This window comes from Haliaeetus albicilla, chromosome 11 (assembly GCF_947461875.1).
Source record: "Haliaeetus albicilla chromosome 11, bHalAlb1.1, whole genome shotgun sequence".
NCBI classification, from domain to species: domain Eukaryota; kingdom Metazoa; phylum Chordata; class Aves; order Accipitriformes; family Accipitridae; genus Haliaeetus; species Haliaeetus albicilla.
Genome location: NC_091493.1, coordinates 37,858,703 through 37,873,893, shown reverse-complemented (window position 1 = coordinate 37,873,893; position 15,191 = coordinate 37,858,703). Strand labels below are relative to the sequence as shown.

General features: G+C 46.8%; 1 protein-coding gene across 2 annotated transcripts in view; it reads left to right on the top strand.

The window, feature by feature from the left end:
• Nucleotides 1-15,191, top strand: part of CTBP2 (C-terminal binding protein 2) — a 141,960-nt gene that overhangs the window by 58,066 nt on the left and 68,703 nt on the right. The window contains exon 2 of one of the 2 annotated variants that reach the window (XM_069797192.1): nucleotides 11,551-11,729. The exons of the other annotated variant lie outside the window; for it this stretch is intronic. The gene's annotated coding sequence lies outside the window, so the exon portion shown is untranslated. The remainder of the gene's footprint in view (nucleotides 1-11,550; nucleotides 11,730-15,191) is intronic. 2 annotated transcript variants of the gene reach the window in all.

Here is a 15,191-nt window from a genome sequence, read left to right as displayed (position 1 = left end):
CATTTAATCAACACGAAAAGGGCAGGGGGATTCACCCAGGCATAGGTCCCGAAACTGGTTTTAACTTGGGTTGAAATGGAGTAGATTCCAGACGACAGCATCCCTTTAATTAAGCAATATAACGCCGTTGATTTAAAGCCCGCTGAAATCAATGGAAAGATGCCATGGGCTGCAAAGGGCTCTGGAGCAGGTCCAGTCTCCTTTTGTGGTATAGAAATGATGCTTCAACAATTTAAGAGCCAGGGGAAGCTGAATGAGAAGCACGACGAGTGACCTGCTCACGTATTAGGTCAGTGGCAAGGAAGAAATACAGTTTTGAGCTCAGCCCTCGCTGGCTCGGGTGCTAATGAATGGCCATGTTTTCCCTTCATGAAGTGTTACGGCAGAGCTGCTTTCATATTTTTCTTCCGAGTATCCCAGCGTGGCTTTGGAAAGGAAAGGGAAATCTATTTTGTGTGTAAACACAGTATTGCGATGTTTGTTTAATGCCTTTGTTTACTTTTAAAGTTAGTCCCATACTAATGAATTTATAAAACCTACATTATCCATAAAACTGTCACTGGTGCAAAATTTAGTAATAACTCAGGTAATGTATTTAAACCACTAGTGAGTTTGCTCTATCCTTGAGTTGATAAATTGTATAGCTTCATTTGGTAGGAATCAGCAATTTTATGTGGCAATTAATTTTAACGGCAATAGGGAGCCAAAGGACTAAATTTTTACCCTTGGTTTTCTGCACATGTAGGGAAATATCCCGACGTTTCACGTTCAGGTTGCAGACCTGGGAAGCAGTGTGTGCGTGGAGGGAATGTCGCTTTGCAAGGGATAGGACCGTGCTGCTCCAGCCCGCAATCCAACCTGCCAGGTTAACGATTTGGGGGTTTTCTCATCTTTTAAAATATATGTCAGAAAGACGGCAAATGACAAAAAACATCTGTCTCCAGGATCTGTCTCGCTTTACCCCTTCTCTTGCTGGTTGCCTTTTTTATTGTGTAAGTCACCACCATCAGGGATGATGCCAAAATCATGAACTTGGAGCCAGAGATGAGGAGATAAGTGTTTCCGAAGTGATTCAGGTTGTTTGTTTTCCCTTTTCTGGTCTCTGATACCCAGCCTAGAATGGTCCCATTTGTACAGTTGGCTGCAAGGCTGTAATTGTGTAGGATCTGGTCTGGGAACCAAAAATGCCTTAATTCTAATCTTAGCTCCTGGTACCAGATTTACATAGTGGTAGCAGGTCATTTATTTCATAATTTATGTCTGTAACACTGACTGCATCCTCAGCAGTGTACAAAAAGCAGCGTAGTTCCCCTAAAGCTAAAATTTGTCTTGTAGCAATAAAAAATACCAAGGGAGGTAATTTGAAGGGGATTTATTTATGATGCTGTTAAGTAAGATCCACATTTTGGTTTTTGCTGGTTGTGAAACTGGCTGAAGAGAGCTGGGCCGCAAGGTGGGTTTGGGCATTGCCAGGCAAAACCCCAAGGACATTGTTGAACCCGTGGGGTAAATGAGGGTTTTGTTTTGAGGCATCCTCCTTGCCATTGCTGCAGCAGCACGGAGGTCTGTAAGGGAAGCCCAGGACCACAAAGGATGAGCGGGGAGGTTGCACGTAGCTCCTGAGCCTTGTTTTCCAGGTGTTGGTCTCCCATCTATGACCCTGGAGCCATTGGTGTCTCCGTGAGCGCTGCCAGCTTGTGTCTGTAGGTGGGTTTGCATTTCAAACATCATTTGTGTTACGACTGTGTCAGTTCCCAAACTGGGGTGATGGCCCCAAAATGAGGTTCGGGGAAGTTATGAACGAGGTCGTGAGCCTGACAGAAATTTCATTTTGTCCAATATTTGTTCTGCTGTTTGGGGTTGCACGGAATTACTGGTCTGTAAAATGAGGTCGCAGCTGGGAAAGAAAGTTTGGGAGCTGCTGCTTTAGAGCTTGGGTTGAAATTAATTATTTGTATACCTTGGAGGGTTGCATTGGTTTTTAAACAAGACAGCTGGGTTAGAAAAACAGTCTGAATTCATTGTGAAACATGTTGTGTGATGGCCAGCTTTCGAACCTTGCACTCCCTTGGTGCGCTACCAACCAGAAATTTCAAATTGGCTGCCTAAAATTGGCCCTGTAGTCACCCAGATATTTCATCATGTTATTTCAGAAATCCCAGTGGCTCCAGATGCTCCAGGGCTGTGGAGGAGTTCATTGTAGCCGCAGTTGGAAAAGTTGGTCTAGTGTAGCTGTGTAGCTTGCATTATACCCACAGATATTTAGGCAGCAGAAATGCGGATGCAGAAAAGAAGGCTGGCCTGGCTAACACCAGCTTGAGAAGAAAAAGCCTAGCCAACGTAGAACTGGATGTGAAAAATGCAATACCAAAGGTGTCAGCTTTGTGGCTTCAAAGGAAAATGTTCTCTTAATTTTACTAAGATTAAAATGCCTATAAAATAATACCCTTTAAAAAGCAGAGTACTCCTCAAACACCAATTCAAAATGCCAACAATTCTCAATTTGCAAAAAGAAAAATCTACGGCAAAATTACTGTGGTTTTGTGCACAAAACCTGTGGGCTGTCTGGAAAACAAAAAACTGGTAAAACAGCAGAGCTAGGTGCTTGCGTGTGCTTTTCAAGGAGAATTTCTCTATAGGGCCTCCTTTTCTGATAGCTCCCTCACCATCAGTTGCCTCTTCTTTTGACCGGTAACCTCTCTGATCTCCCTACCATCCTTTTTGCTCTTCTGATTTGGTATTGCTCTGATCTCCCTACCATCCTCTTTGCTCTTCTCATTTGGTATTGCACAGAGGATTATTTTTGAGGTGAATGTTTATATGCAGGCCATGTTCATAAGAGTGAGTCATTTATGTATTCTTTTGAGTCGTGAAGTGCTGACTCTGGACATCTATTTGTTTTTCTACTTGTTGCTTCCCTCTTAAAAAGTTGAAAAAAAAAATTTTAAAGTGTTCTGCTTAGGCTTGAAATTCTAATTAATTTCCAAATTGCTGTGCTTTGAGGATATTCAGTGGGCAGAGCAGGCGCAGCCCTCCCTTGCCATCCATGCCCAAGGGATGCCGCACGGGCAGCTGCTGGTTGCTAGTGCTCTTCCAGTTGCAAACTCAGCACTTGGTGGAGAAATTTCTCTTCGCCTCATTATTATGGTTTGACTTGTGACTTTATTGTTGCATGTTCTGAGTTCCAAGGAGGGGGGAAAAAAGCAGGAAAGGAAAGTGGGGTTTCGGTACACTTCCTGCACGTTGGGGAGCTGTGCTCTGTGTTAGCTGCTGATAAGGAGGTCTTTAAACCCACAGGTTTTTAAACTCAGCACATGGTTAAGCACCAGGGAAAATAGATGCCTTTTCTGTCTCTAAAGCAGCCATTCCCTGGCAATGTCTGTGCTGTTTTGGAGCCGTCCATGCCAATACTGTTTGGCTCTAGGGAAGAAATACTTCCCAGCTCGGGGCTGACATAGGTATTCAGAGCAGCTCCCAGACCACCAGACTCCTGCCCCCATGCAGAGGAGAGATGTAAAGAAGTGCGAAGGACCCGCAAGCAGCAGACGCTGCTCTCTGGCATGGCTGTCGGCTTCCACGTTCCTGCAGCCGTCGCTCCAGGGAGCCAAGCAGGGCAGGACAGTGCCGTGTTGATATGTATCAGATGGCTGAAATGAAATGCAGGCTGCATCAGAGAATTTGGATGGGCTCCTTCAGCTGTTTTTCTCCGTTTGCCTTGCTGGCAATGGTAGAGCAGCACAAGTTGTGGTTCATCCTGTTAGATGTAGTGGAGGTGTGGATTCCCAGACAGGTCCCAGACAGCTGCAGAGATGGGGATTTACTTGTCCTATTAGGCTGTATATCTCTGTGTGCGTATGCAATGTTGCTGGCCAAACTTTGATTGAAACCACTTCATCCCTTGCTCTCTTCAGTCTACAAAGCATGTTTTGATTAGGAAAGACTTACGATCATCCTGTACTCTGTCAGATGCACCTTCCTGGTCCCCAGGAAGGAAAACATTCATAGCTCAGTCCCTACTCGGGGAACGAGCCGTGGGTTTACCTGATGCTGCGTGCAGAGACTTGCAGGTACAACACGCTCCCAAAGCCCTGCGATACGGCCTTGCAAGAAGCAAACCCCTTCAGCGTCTGCCGTAGCTGGCTGTGATGGTGATGGCTGGCTGCTCCAGAGACGGCTTATCTCATCACAGGCTCCATCCAGGCTGCAAGACACGATGGCACGTGTGGTGGTCGTCTCTGTACTTGGTTGGTTCTCTGTGTTTGGAAATGCTGAAGTTTCCTTATTGCTCCCTCCTCCTGTCCCTGTCTCTTCCCTTCGTTCCCCAGTTTCACAGCCTACTCATATGAGCCGTGCATTTTCAGGGAACTGAAGAAATCATCCATCTCCCAGGTTCCTTGGGTGGCACCATGAGAAGACCGTGGGTGCAGGTGTTTATGTTCAGAAGTCACAGAGCTCCTGCATGCTTGCAGTAGGTCCACGTTCACGACGATATTTTATAAACCCCAGCCTGTGAGACCATTCTTCCCTGCTAGCACTTAAGATGGTGTCTACGAGTGTTGGCAGACACGGCACCGACTCTGCTGCAGGCTGCCCCAAAGCGGTGATTGTATTTGCCTGCTTCCTAGCAACTTAGTGTGCTGGTTCAATTACAAAGGACTTGGAAAAACGCGCTCCATCTGGTTTTCCAACCCCAGATGCGACCACCCCAAAGAGTGATCTAATTCTTCTGTATTTAGACTTGAAAACTTCTCACCAGTTGGTGGTGCGGGAAATCAAATAAGAGTCCTTAGGAGCAATAAGCTCCACATGCTGGCCTAATTGCGCTGCTGCTCCTACTCTAGTGTATTTGCAACGCTGCTGTCAAAGGCATATTGTTAGGATAGGGGAAAACCCACAAATCTTAATTTGAGTAATAATTTAATGTGGTCCAATAATTAGCTATTCACGATAGGGGCCCCTTCGCGTCTGGTGTGGTGTGTTGCATGGTGTGAGGAGAAGGCAGGCAGGCAGGACTCGTGGGCGGCCTTGGTCTGTAGACCAAGGTTTGTGGAAAGGGATAGTATCTCGACCTGCTCTTCAGCACGGTTGTTGTAGTCTACATTAGATCATCCGAAAGTGTTGTTCGTGTTTTAATGGGGGGGGGGGGGTGGTGTTCAAATTAAGACAAAAAAAGCTGCTGCATTCCACCTCTGCGGACTGAATCAGGAGGGCAGGGTGCACTGTGGGGAAGGAGAGGCATAGCCCAAACTGGGGAGTTACTGAACGATAGGAAAATGTCCCACAACCTTGACGGAAAGCTGGAGCGTAAAATTCCCTCCCTCCTCTCTTCGGCCGAAGGTGTTTCTTGGTTGTGGACTTTTTGTCGACATAGGGCTGGGGATCAGAGCCTTATCGTTTTAGGCTTGTCCTCAGGCCGCGCTTTCCTATGCCTAAAGACCCAGCTGGGGTACCAGCGAGGGACAGTTTGAAACCACTTTCCTTGGCACTTAAAACTTCAGACTGAGTTTGAACTGGGGGGTTGCCAGCCTTCCATATTCCCTCTGGGTGATTCGAGCAAGCCCTGACTCGGAGCGGTGGTTGTTTTCTGTCAGGGTTTCCTGTGGGAGCCCCCGCACCGCTCAGAGGAAGCGTGACCAGGCCCGCCGCCATCGACGCGGCGGTGGGGAGCAGGGCCGGCCTGCTGCCGGAGGGCAGGCGAGCCGCCGGGCTAGCTGTGGAGGGGAGCCTGGCTGTCCACAAAAAAAAAAAAACATTAAAAAAATTAGAAAAAGGCACGACCCCTTGGGACCCGCATTTTGTCAGCAAATCAAGCAGGCGCTATTTTAAGCTGCTATGTACCTAATGCTTCCTGTTTTTCAGAAGAAACGTCTTGTTTTTTCGCTTTTATGTTGACGGATTTATTTTAACGGCTTGTTCCTGAGGCAGCACGAAGGATTTTCTACACACACACACACACACACATCCGAAGCCCGTGAGGAGGGAGGGAGCTGCTGGGGGGGCGGGGAGGATGACCACCCTCAGCCCTCTCCCGAGGATCGCTCGGAGGGTTCCTGGGTGCACCGAGGAGCCTTGAAGGTGGGACGGCTGCCGCGGGGGGCTTTCGTCATTTCATGAACGCTGCTAAGTTAAGCCATGTGTGGTTCTCTTTCGAGGAGCAGTGGCCTGACCAATAAGGACGAAGTAAATAGCATTCATTTCCTGCTGACCTTTTAACACGAACAGATGTTTTCTCTTACGAGTACCATAGGCCACTTCAGTCCCTGACCTCATCAAGTGGGCTGCTGCCGTTTTCTTACTCGGCAGTCTATAAAACTGCTTTTTTAACCTCTTTTGCTGAGACCCGCCTGCAGAAGTGGGTCTCCCGCCTTGGTCAGCACCCATGTGCCTTTAATGTTTCTGACTTTCTTTTCTCTGGATGGACCAACCACTTCCTCCTCATTTTTGTCCTCTGTGGAGGATGGCAGATGTTTCCTCTGATGGGCTCTATCAGGCAGCCTGGGGGAAACGAGTTTCCCTTTATAATATTTTCCCTAGCAGTCCTAGCACAGGTTGGGCTTGCAACCCGACGGCTGGAGCAGTAAGTCCATCGCCCTTATCCCTGTTTGTGGTGCCTAAGCAGAATGAAAGGGGTCTTGGAGTCACCTCCAAGCTCAAAAAGGAAAAGGTTGGCAGTGCCGGAGCTGAGGCTTTCATCGGCGTGGCTTCCCTTCAGCGCTTACTGTGCTGCCGGAGCCATCCTGGCACCTGCTGGTGCCTCCTCCTCTGCTGCCCCATGGGTCTTGGTCCTGCCCAAGGGAGTCAAAGTGATCTCAGCTCCGTCCCAGGCTGCTCTGCTTGGAGATCACCTGGGTGTTGCCTTTTTGCCAGTCTTCCCTGCCGCATCTCTAGATCTGCTGCTGCGGATGGTGCTGGGTGGGGATCTATGCAGGAACTGAAGGAGTTTGGGAAGCCAGTGTGGTGGGAATGAGCAGTAAAGCTTCCTCATTCCTGCCACCTTTTAATTTGCTTTCGGCCAAGGGATATGCAAGTCTGAGCATGACTTGCGTGTCCAAGAGTATCAGAGATGCCTAGTTCATCCAGGAGGCAGCTAAAGGAAGTTTCTCAGCTGGCTTTCCTGCCCAGAGCCTGCTTTCTTCTGCCAGTGCTGCGTGGAGACCACAGGAACAAGCTCTGCAGTGAGGTAATGGACAGAAATGTGGAGGCAGGCTGGTGTGCGTGCCATGAATTGGTCTGAGACCTTTGCCTGTTGGTGAAGAGCCTTTTTCCAAAGTTGGCATTGCAGTAGTGTCTCCTCTGATGTCATCAAGCAGGGCGAGGTGTCTCCATGTCTGGGATGAAAAAAGCACAACTGTGGTGCTTGTGAGCCAGTTTATTTGCTGTGCTGCATGGTACACAGCTTGTGTTCCTGAGTTAGTGACATTAAGGTTGGACAGCAAATCCTTTGGCCTTCTTTTGGTTTCAGGTGGGGGACATTGGAGATACGAATAAATACCAGTATGATTTTCAGTTATTGAGTTATGCCATCTGGAAAGGGATGTATGTTAATTTAAAGTTCATGGAATTACCTTTGTAGACTCTTTTTTTTTTTTTTTTTTAGTACTATGCTGAACGTAGGTTGATAGAGATTCCGAGGTTGTCGCTTGTTGGGTTTTTGGCCTTTCCCTAAAAGAGATATTTTGTATTTGTTCTTTTAGTTCCATAAGTATTTAGTGGAGGATGTTCAGAAGTTTTACTTCATGAGTTGTGTTTTCTATCCAAGAGCAGTGGGTCTACGCAGGACAAATAAGGGGGAAAAAAGCTCTTTCTGTGGGTCAGGTTACCCTCCTTTTCCTGTTCAATTAGAGAGAAGTATGCAAAATCTTAAAAATTCCTGAGTATTACCCAGACATTACCATTTTTATAGTTTCAAGTTTAGCGAAAATGACTCACAGGCATTTTTAATAAAGGATTGCTCAAAATAGAGTGGAGTGTGATTCACATTAACAAATCAAGACACAAGAGAGGCAACAAAGAAGCCTTTAACCTGATACTCACTCTTCCCCATGAGTATATTGCAAAGTGGATGGCTGAGATTTCCCCTCTGCCCGTGGTACCTGGCAGTGGTGGGAGCGGCGTGCAGGGCAGGAGCAGTGATGGATGTTGCTGAGCGGTCACACCTCTGCTTCTGGGGCAGTTGAGACACGGTGGGAGCAGCGCACGGTCCGACCTGCCCCTGCTCTGGCGGTGCACGTCCTCTGTCAGCCCCCGTTCAGTCCGTCTTGCAAGTTACCTGCTAACATCTTCCCAGGCAGGTTGGTTGTAGAAAATGATTACATCCCAAACATCCCTGTCTCAGGGGTAGGAATCCTGCCCATCTTATATATTTTTTTTTATTGGTAAGTGTAATTAGGCAATGCCTAATTGTTGTAGGCAACGGTCAAGATCAAACGTTTGAGCCTGAAGTGGAAGAAAGCCTGCAGTTGGGCACCTTTTCCAAACACACCTCACTGTTGCTCACCGGCACTCGGACCTGAGCATGTGTCCAGCACTGCACTGGTCTATTCCGAATTTTAAGGTCAACATGGCAAGAGAGATGTCGCATCTACAGCAGTGTGCTGCTTGTAGGGACTCCGAGCGAGGAGCCAGCTTCTTTGGCTCTACCTGAAAGCAAGGAGTGTTCACAAAGCACGCTTGTAACACAACCCTTGTGAGAAGAATTGTTTAACAAATAGCCAGATAATCTAGTTTGCCTTTTCCGCTGTGTTTTAGTTTGCCCTGTGCTGGCAGTCAGCCTTTCCCAGGTTTAACCTTGCATAGAAGATTTTATCTTGTGAGTCTGCAGAGGTGGCTGCTGGTTGTGGAAAACATCACTGACTTACCAAGTGGATTACTGGGCAAAATCGATTTTACTTGGTACATTCATATGCTGAAAAGCAACATAATAGTGTCTGCTTTGCTTCCACACCAGCGAGGGGGAAGTGCCCCAACATGTGTTGGAGACCCTGCACGAGTCTGAGAGGCGACTGAGTGTTTTGGACCATATTTATCACCAGCATAATTCTGATAGCATCGTTTTGGCTGACTGAACAAGACCTACAGAAATGCCTTAGATATACGTGCTGATGTATATTTTGCGTCTGTCTTTACTTAAATGTTAAACATTCCCTGTGTGCAGTGAGAGCGGAGACCTTCCCCATGGTCCTTGCGGCTTCTTTGGTTGATATATGGTGTTTTCCCTCCTTTTTGTCAAAGTGTCCTCTATTCCAGAGATAATGCAATTGCTATGCAGTGCCGTGCAAATACTCTTCTGTATTTGTATCTCTTTTCTATTTAATTATACTGTATAAATGTCTTCAGTAAATTTGATAAGTTGGGTGAAGGATATTGATTTTCGAGTCTCTCTTGTGCAGGGCTCCTTGTAGTAGCGGCAGCCATTCACCAGGCCTATTTCCTGAGGAGGTTTTGAAGGTTCAGCATTTAAGTAGCTACAGGATAACAAAGGAATTTCTTTCTCTATGCTCCCAGTTGAGCTGCTGATTGCAGGGTTTAAGGCCATAGAGAAAACATTAGTGTTGCGTGGTTTTTTTTAAAGCCTTAGACTCATGTCATCTGCAAAAGCAGGTGGGAAGGGAAATCAAGACACAGGATAGACCCATTGCCTTCATTCCCGCAAATAAAGCCTGTTACCAGCTTTGGGAAGAAGTGAGAGGGGGATGCTCCCAGGGTTGGATGAGGTCCTGGGGCAGAAGCGGGGGGACCCTGGGCTTTCAGCTGGGGAGCCCCCCCACCTCATCCCTCCATCACCCCATGGCTGATGGTGGGGCAGGAGGAGCGGGAGAGAGACCAGTGGGTGTGTGGGGATGCAAAAGGGGTAGAGGGAATTTGCAGAGTTAAAGCGGAAGGACCAATGGTCTATTTTTAACTGCAGTTTTGAATGTGAAGTGTCACCGATGTTAAAAAAAGCTCCTGGTAAATGGTGGGGAAGATGCACGCGATAGTGGAAAGCCAGCTGCAGCTTTTTGAACTGTTCGCTGGTGTTTGTGAGGAGGCTGCGAACACTTGGTTAGTGTTAATGTTTTAATTTTCCTTTTCTCAGCCTGAGGTCTCCCTACACAAGGGACTTTCTTTAAACCGTGCTTAGCTCTCAGCCTCTTACGATTATTTTTGTTCTTCAAGAGGAAAAGAAGGGAGAAATGTAGATATTTGTGCACTTTCCTACTGCGCTCGCTTTCTTCGCATTCTCTTGGAACATAAAATGTTTTCCTTTCCTTTTTTTATGCTGAAAATTGGACGCTGATTTTTTCTGGCTAATTTCCATACAGGATTTTAGCCTTGATCTATAATGCAGGCCTGTGGCTGTTCTTGCTAAAAGTTTGGTCCCACCAGGGCTTTCATTATAAATCCTTATTTTCAGCAGCAAATTGCTTTCTGCAAATGTCACCCCTCGGAGCGGGCCGGTTTGGGTGGGTAGGGGGGGCAGCGTCCCCGCAACACCGGGCCCTGCGCCTCTTGGCCATCCACCTGCAGGTCCCCAGGATTTGGGAACCTGGGGATTCGGCGTGTTTGCCTGGTTGCTGCATTAAGGCAGGAGGCTGGAGCTGTTGTGGTCTATCATGTCAGTGATCCGTGGAATAATGCATCCCCAAGTAGTGGCCATTTCTGTCTATTGTGTCACCAATCTGTGCATTAAAGGGACCCCGAGTAGGTGTTGCTACAATAAACCGTAACAGCTCTATAGGAGCCGTCACAGTTCATTGCATCAATAATCTGTGTATTAAGGCATCCCGAGCAGGCCTCGGCACACAATGGACCGTTATGGCTCCAGATGAGCCTGTATAAATTTAGGTCAATAACCTGAGTGTTGTTAAATCCCAAAATAGCCTTGCTACAGCGAGCTGGCAAGGCTTCTAAGAAAGATGTGTAGATTATGCAAACCTGTGTTGGTTGCAGAGGATACTCCGACTTGCTGCTAAAGGTTAGTGGCGGGAGAATTATTTCATCTTATTTATTACCGTTATCTAAACCTCTCTCTGCTCACTTGGCTCCCTCCTTCCCTCTGCTTTCACTCCTCTGGAAATTAAACCATGTGAGCGATGCTGCAAGAGCAGCAAAGGCGAGATGCGGAGGGAGAGACAGGGATGGAGGGACGGGAGGAGCGAGGAGGAGGCAGCGTTTCACAGTTGAGCCATCCCGGAGCTGCCCCGCATCCCGACAAGCTCTTTCCCACGGGACTTCATGGAAACACTCACACGTTTTCATCCTGACTGCACTTGTGCCTGACCCCGTGGAGCTCAATATTGTCTGGAGCATGGGTTTTGCATGAGGGGAGCCTGAAGGGCAGGAGGGTCCCCCAGGGCTCCCCACACCGTTGCTTACTCCAAAAGCCACCCTCCATCTTCATCCTTGACCCGTTTCTTGATCCAGGTCCTCCTTGGTCCTTGATGTAGGTAGGTGGTAGGGAGAGGAATGCCTTCAGCACAGGACGGAGAGACTGGTTTGCATTGTGGGTGTATGCCTGAATGGAGACGTAGCCTTGAACTCTTGAACTCTTTTTTTTTTTTTTTTTTTTAGACTAAAGCTGCTATGTGCTGAAAACAAACAGGACTCACTCCGATGGAAAGAGATTGTGTAGTGGGAACAGATCTCGGACCACAAGAAACAGGGTTTTCCACATTTCCATTCTGAGACTTTCCATTTGAGATTTCGCCAGCAGTTGGGCAGCAAAAGATGAATTAGCTGAGCTCTTAAAGGTATTACATGTGTTTCCCCTTTCAGAGACTTGTTAGAACATATTTTCTTCAGTGATAGTAGTAAGTGTTACAAACAAAACACAGTTTTCCCCTTTGAATATTCCTTTACACAGAGCATCATCTACATTAAAAAAAAGTACGTTAAGCAACATGAATAGCTTCAGGCTATTTTACTTCATGTTGCTAAATAAGTCAATGCAGATGAGGACTTTTTATGTAAGAGTGGCTTGTAAATATAAGCACTAAGATAAGGGCAAATTATAACTCCAAACATATCCTGGAGATAGAAGTGTCACTGCTCCTTTTCACTATTTCCAGTCCAGGCAGAGCTCCCAGGACAGGCTCTGGGAGACTTGATGGAAAAAAAGGTTGAGATATCTGTGATATAATGAGAAGCACAGGGAGTTTGTTCTGTACGGGGGAGTCCGCTGTGCTAGTTGGGGGCTGAGTCTCCTGGTGTGCTGGACCATGGTGCGGCTGGGGCACGAGGAGCTTCACCTCTGCTCTTCGGGTGAGCTGGGTCCATCCTGAGTGAGTGGTGGAGTCTCCTGCCAGGCAGTGCTTATGGTTCCTCCTCTGACCCTCGACTGGGACATGAAGGTGTGGGCTGGTGTGCACCACTGTGATCTTTCCTGGGATATGGGCATGCGTCCCCTAAGGAACTGGGCTGAGGCCAAGGTACCTTCCATGATATGTAGCCATTGCCCTGCAGTAGAGTTTGCTCGCTGTGGGACGGGGCCCAAGGAGAAGGTCCTGTGTCGCTGCTCATTGCTGGAGCCACTTGGGTCTTCATGTAAGATTTAATTGTTTGATCCTGATTACGGAAGAATTAAGAAATTAAGAGTGAAGGGTAGTATTCCAGACTTGGAGACACTTCAGCTGTACGTCCTGTAAGTCTGTAGGTGGGCTGCGCTGGCTGGGCTGAAGGTGCTGTCATGTTCTTGTCTTATGTTCAACCTGCTGATGCAGCAGCACCTGGTTACAACTCGGAATACGAGGTGGGTGCTGCTGCGGGAGTGGGGTGCCTTCGCAGAGAGACTGCCAGGCAGAGGTGGCACAGGAGAAAGAAGCACTGTACTCCCCGAGTATCCCATGTGTTTACTTCTAAAGATGCGCTCATCTAGTTGCTTCTTCTATAATTTCTTTTATTTAGGAGCGATACAGATCCAAGGACTTGCAAGAGTCGCAAAGACAAGTGGTCTTGGTTTTAGCGTTGGTCCTTTAGCTTGGGCACCCGAAGGAAAGCATTGATATCCGGGGTCTTTTTGGTAGTCTTTGAATAGCTGCGCTTGCTGTTTTGAACTTTCTGTTAAGGAGGAATTCAGGAGTAACTTGTGAGTATTGTGGAAGTATATACTATGTACAGACGTTTAATCAAATTCTGCAAGGCAAGAGCGCCGGGTGCTGCTGCGGCGAGCTGTGAAAGGCACAGCCACCGCATCTGCCAGCCCTGCGTTTTTGGCCAGAGACTGGGAAGAGATGTGGGCTTGGCAGATCAGCAGCACAGAGTCGTGGGGATGGGAGGAACACGAGGTTTTACAGGGCAGCACAGGGTGCATGTGTGGTGGGAGGCGGGTACAGAGGTTGGGAGGATGTGGCTCTTGGCCACATGAAGATTTTGGTATGCAGCTCGTACTCAGGAAGTTTGGCCACCCTGATTACAAACATACGTATATTTGGAGATGTATAGCAAGATATCTGTCTCTTTCCTAATTTGATTTGTATTTAGATGCAGGGAGGAAAACCACCGAAGCAGGGAAGTGGGTGGCTTTGTGTGGTTTCCTAGCCAGCAGAAGCTGAAAACAGTTTAAAGTTCACATTTGGCAGTATAGTAGTAACTAGAAGGAGACCTCTGAAGGTAAGCGGCCATGTCCTACCTCTTGGCAGTGAGGAAGCTGGATTTGCCTTTGTTCAGCTCCGGAGATGGATGAGCTCTCCCCTCTAGCTCCGGAGATGGGTAGTGGTGCCATGGCATAATTTACAGTTTTTCTCAGTTAATCATTTTCAGGATTTAAAACGTAAACTGCTGTTTGTGAGAGTAAAAAGGATGAAGTTTGCTGTGTTGGAGTTAGCGGGAGGGAAGAAGTGAACTGAACAAAACCAAACCTTGAAAGCAACAATAGCTGCGCACCAAAGTGTTTATTTAACCAGGACTTTTTTTCATAGCTATTTCATCTTATTTTCCTCTTGTCCTTGCTCTTGCTTGCTCATCTATATACAGCATATGGAAAGGTTGAAAAGTGGCAATTACTAAATGAGAGTAGACAGAAACTGTTCTCCAGCAGCTCCAGATGGGGGTTAGCGATGCTGTTCACAAGCTGTGTGCCGGTGCTTCACTCTGCAGTATAAAATGCCCTCTAATGGCCAAGTAACTGTATAACTCATTTGACAAACCAGCAAATAGTCAATTTTTCTCGGGGTTTCTAATTTGGATGTGCTGATTTTGGTACAGGAGCAACTAACGGCTTGAGTATAGGAGAGCTTTTGGTTATCCAGATGTGCCAATGGCGAAGGTTCGCCTCGCTGCCGCATTAATCTTTGCAATTAGTGAAAATAAATAACGAATTAAGGAACTCTGGCAAAATGTAGAATGAGATGTTATTTTTCAGTATGGCAGAGACCTTTGGAGACTGTAAGATTATTTATGTATCATTTCCTCTTGTTTTGTTTGAAAAGTTAAGGGTAGTTTCCCAGCCAGTTATATGCTGTAGCAATATCAGTGTGCGCGTTATCAGCGTTATATACTTAGAAAAACAAGATAAGAGAGGCTGAAGGAGGCCCATGATTAATTAACAGATGGATTAGGTGCTCTCAAAGCTAAGTGGATAATTTGGGTTCAGCTCCTGGTTATTGTTTTGCCCACCACTAGGCCCCTGAAGGCTGTCGGTGCAGGGTAAGCAGAGCATCGGCTGGCTTCAGAGCATCAACTGGCTTCGCTTCTGATGCCAGAAAGAGAGATGACAGTTATTTTCTTTAAAGCAATTTTCTTGCTGTCTGTTTGGGTTGCTTGTTTGTATTTAAGCTTTAGGAACGAAAGGCGTGCCAGTTCTGGTATTTCCTAGTTTTACTTGAAAACTCACAGAGGATCTGCAGAGGGCTGTTACTCCCTGACAAGAAAGCGTGCCTGGATCTTCTTTTCTCAAAGCCAAGAATTAGTCACTAATGTTGGAAAAGAAAATTTGGGGGAAAAATGTTGAAAAATAAAATAGGAACAAAACCCCAAGTATCTCGCTCCCCTCTCTTTTGTACCATGGCTACTGGGGCAACTTGAATATTGTCATTTCAGTAGATCTTCATAACTTCTTTCTGGCTACTGAGAACCCAATCTGGAGTACAATTTGTAACCTGAAATACGATTCTTAAAGAAACTTTAATAAAAATTCCAGATGCAAACAAAAACCTCTCTCATGCTTTATGCATTATTAAGATGGAGAGGAAGGAAAATGCTATGAACCCACATGT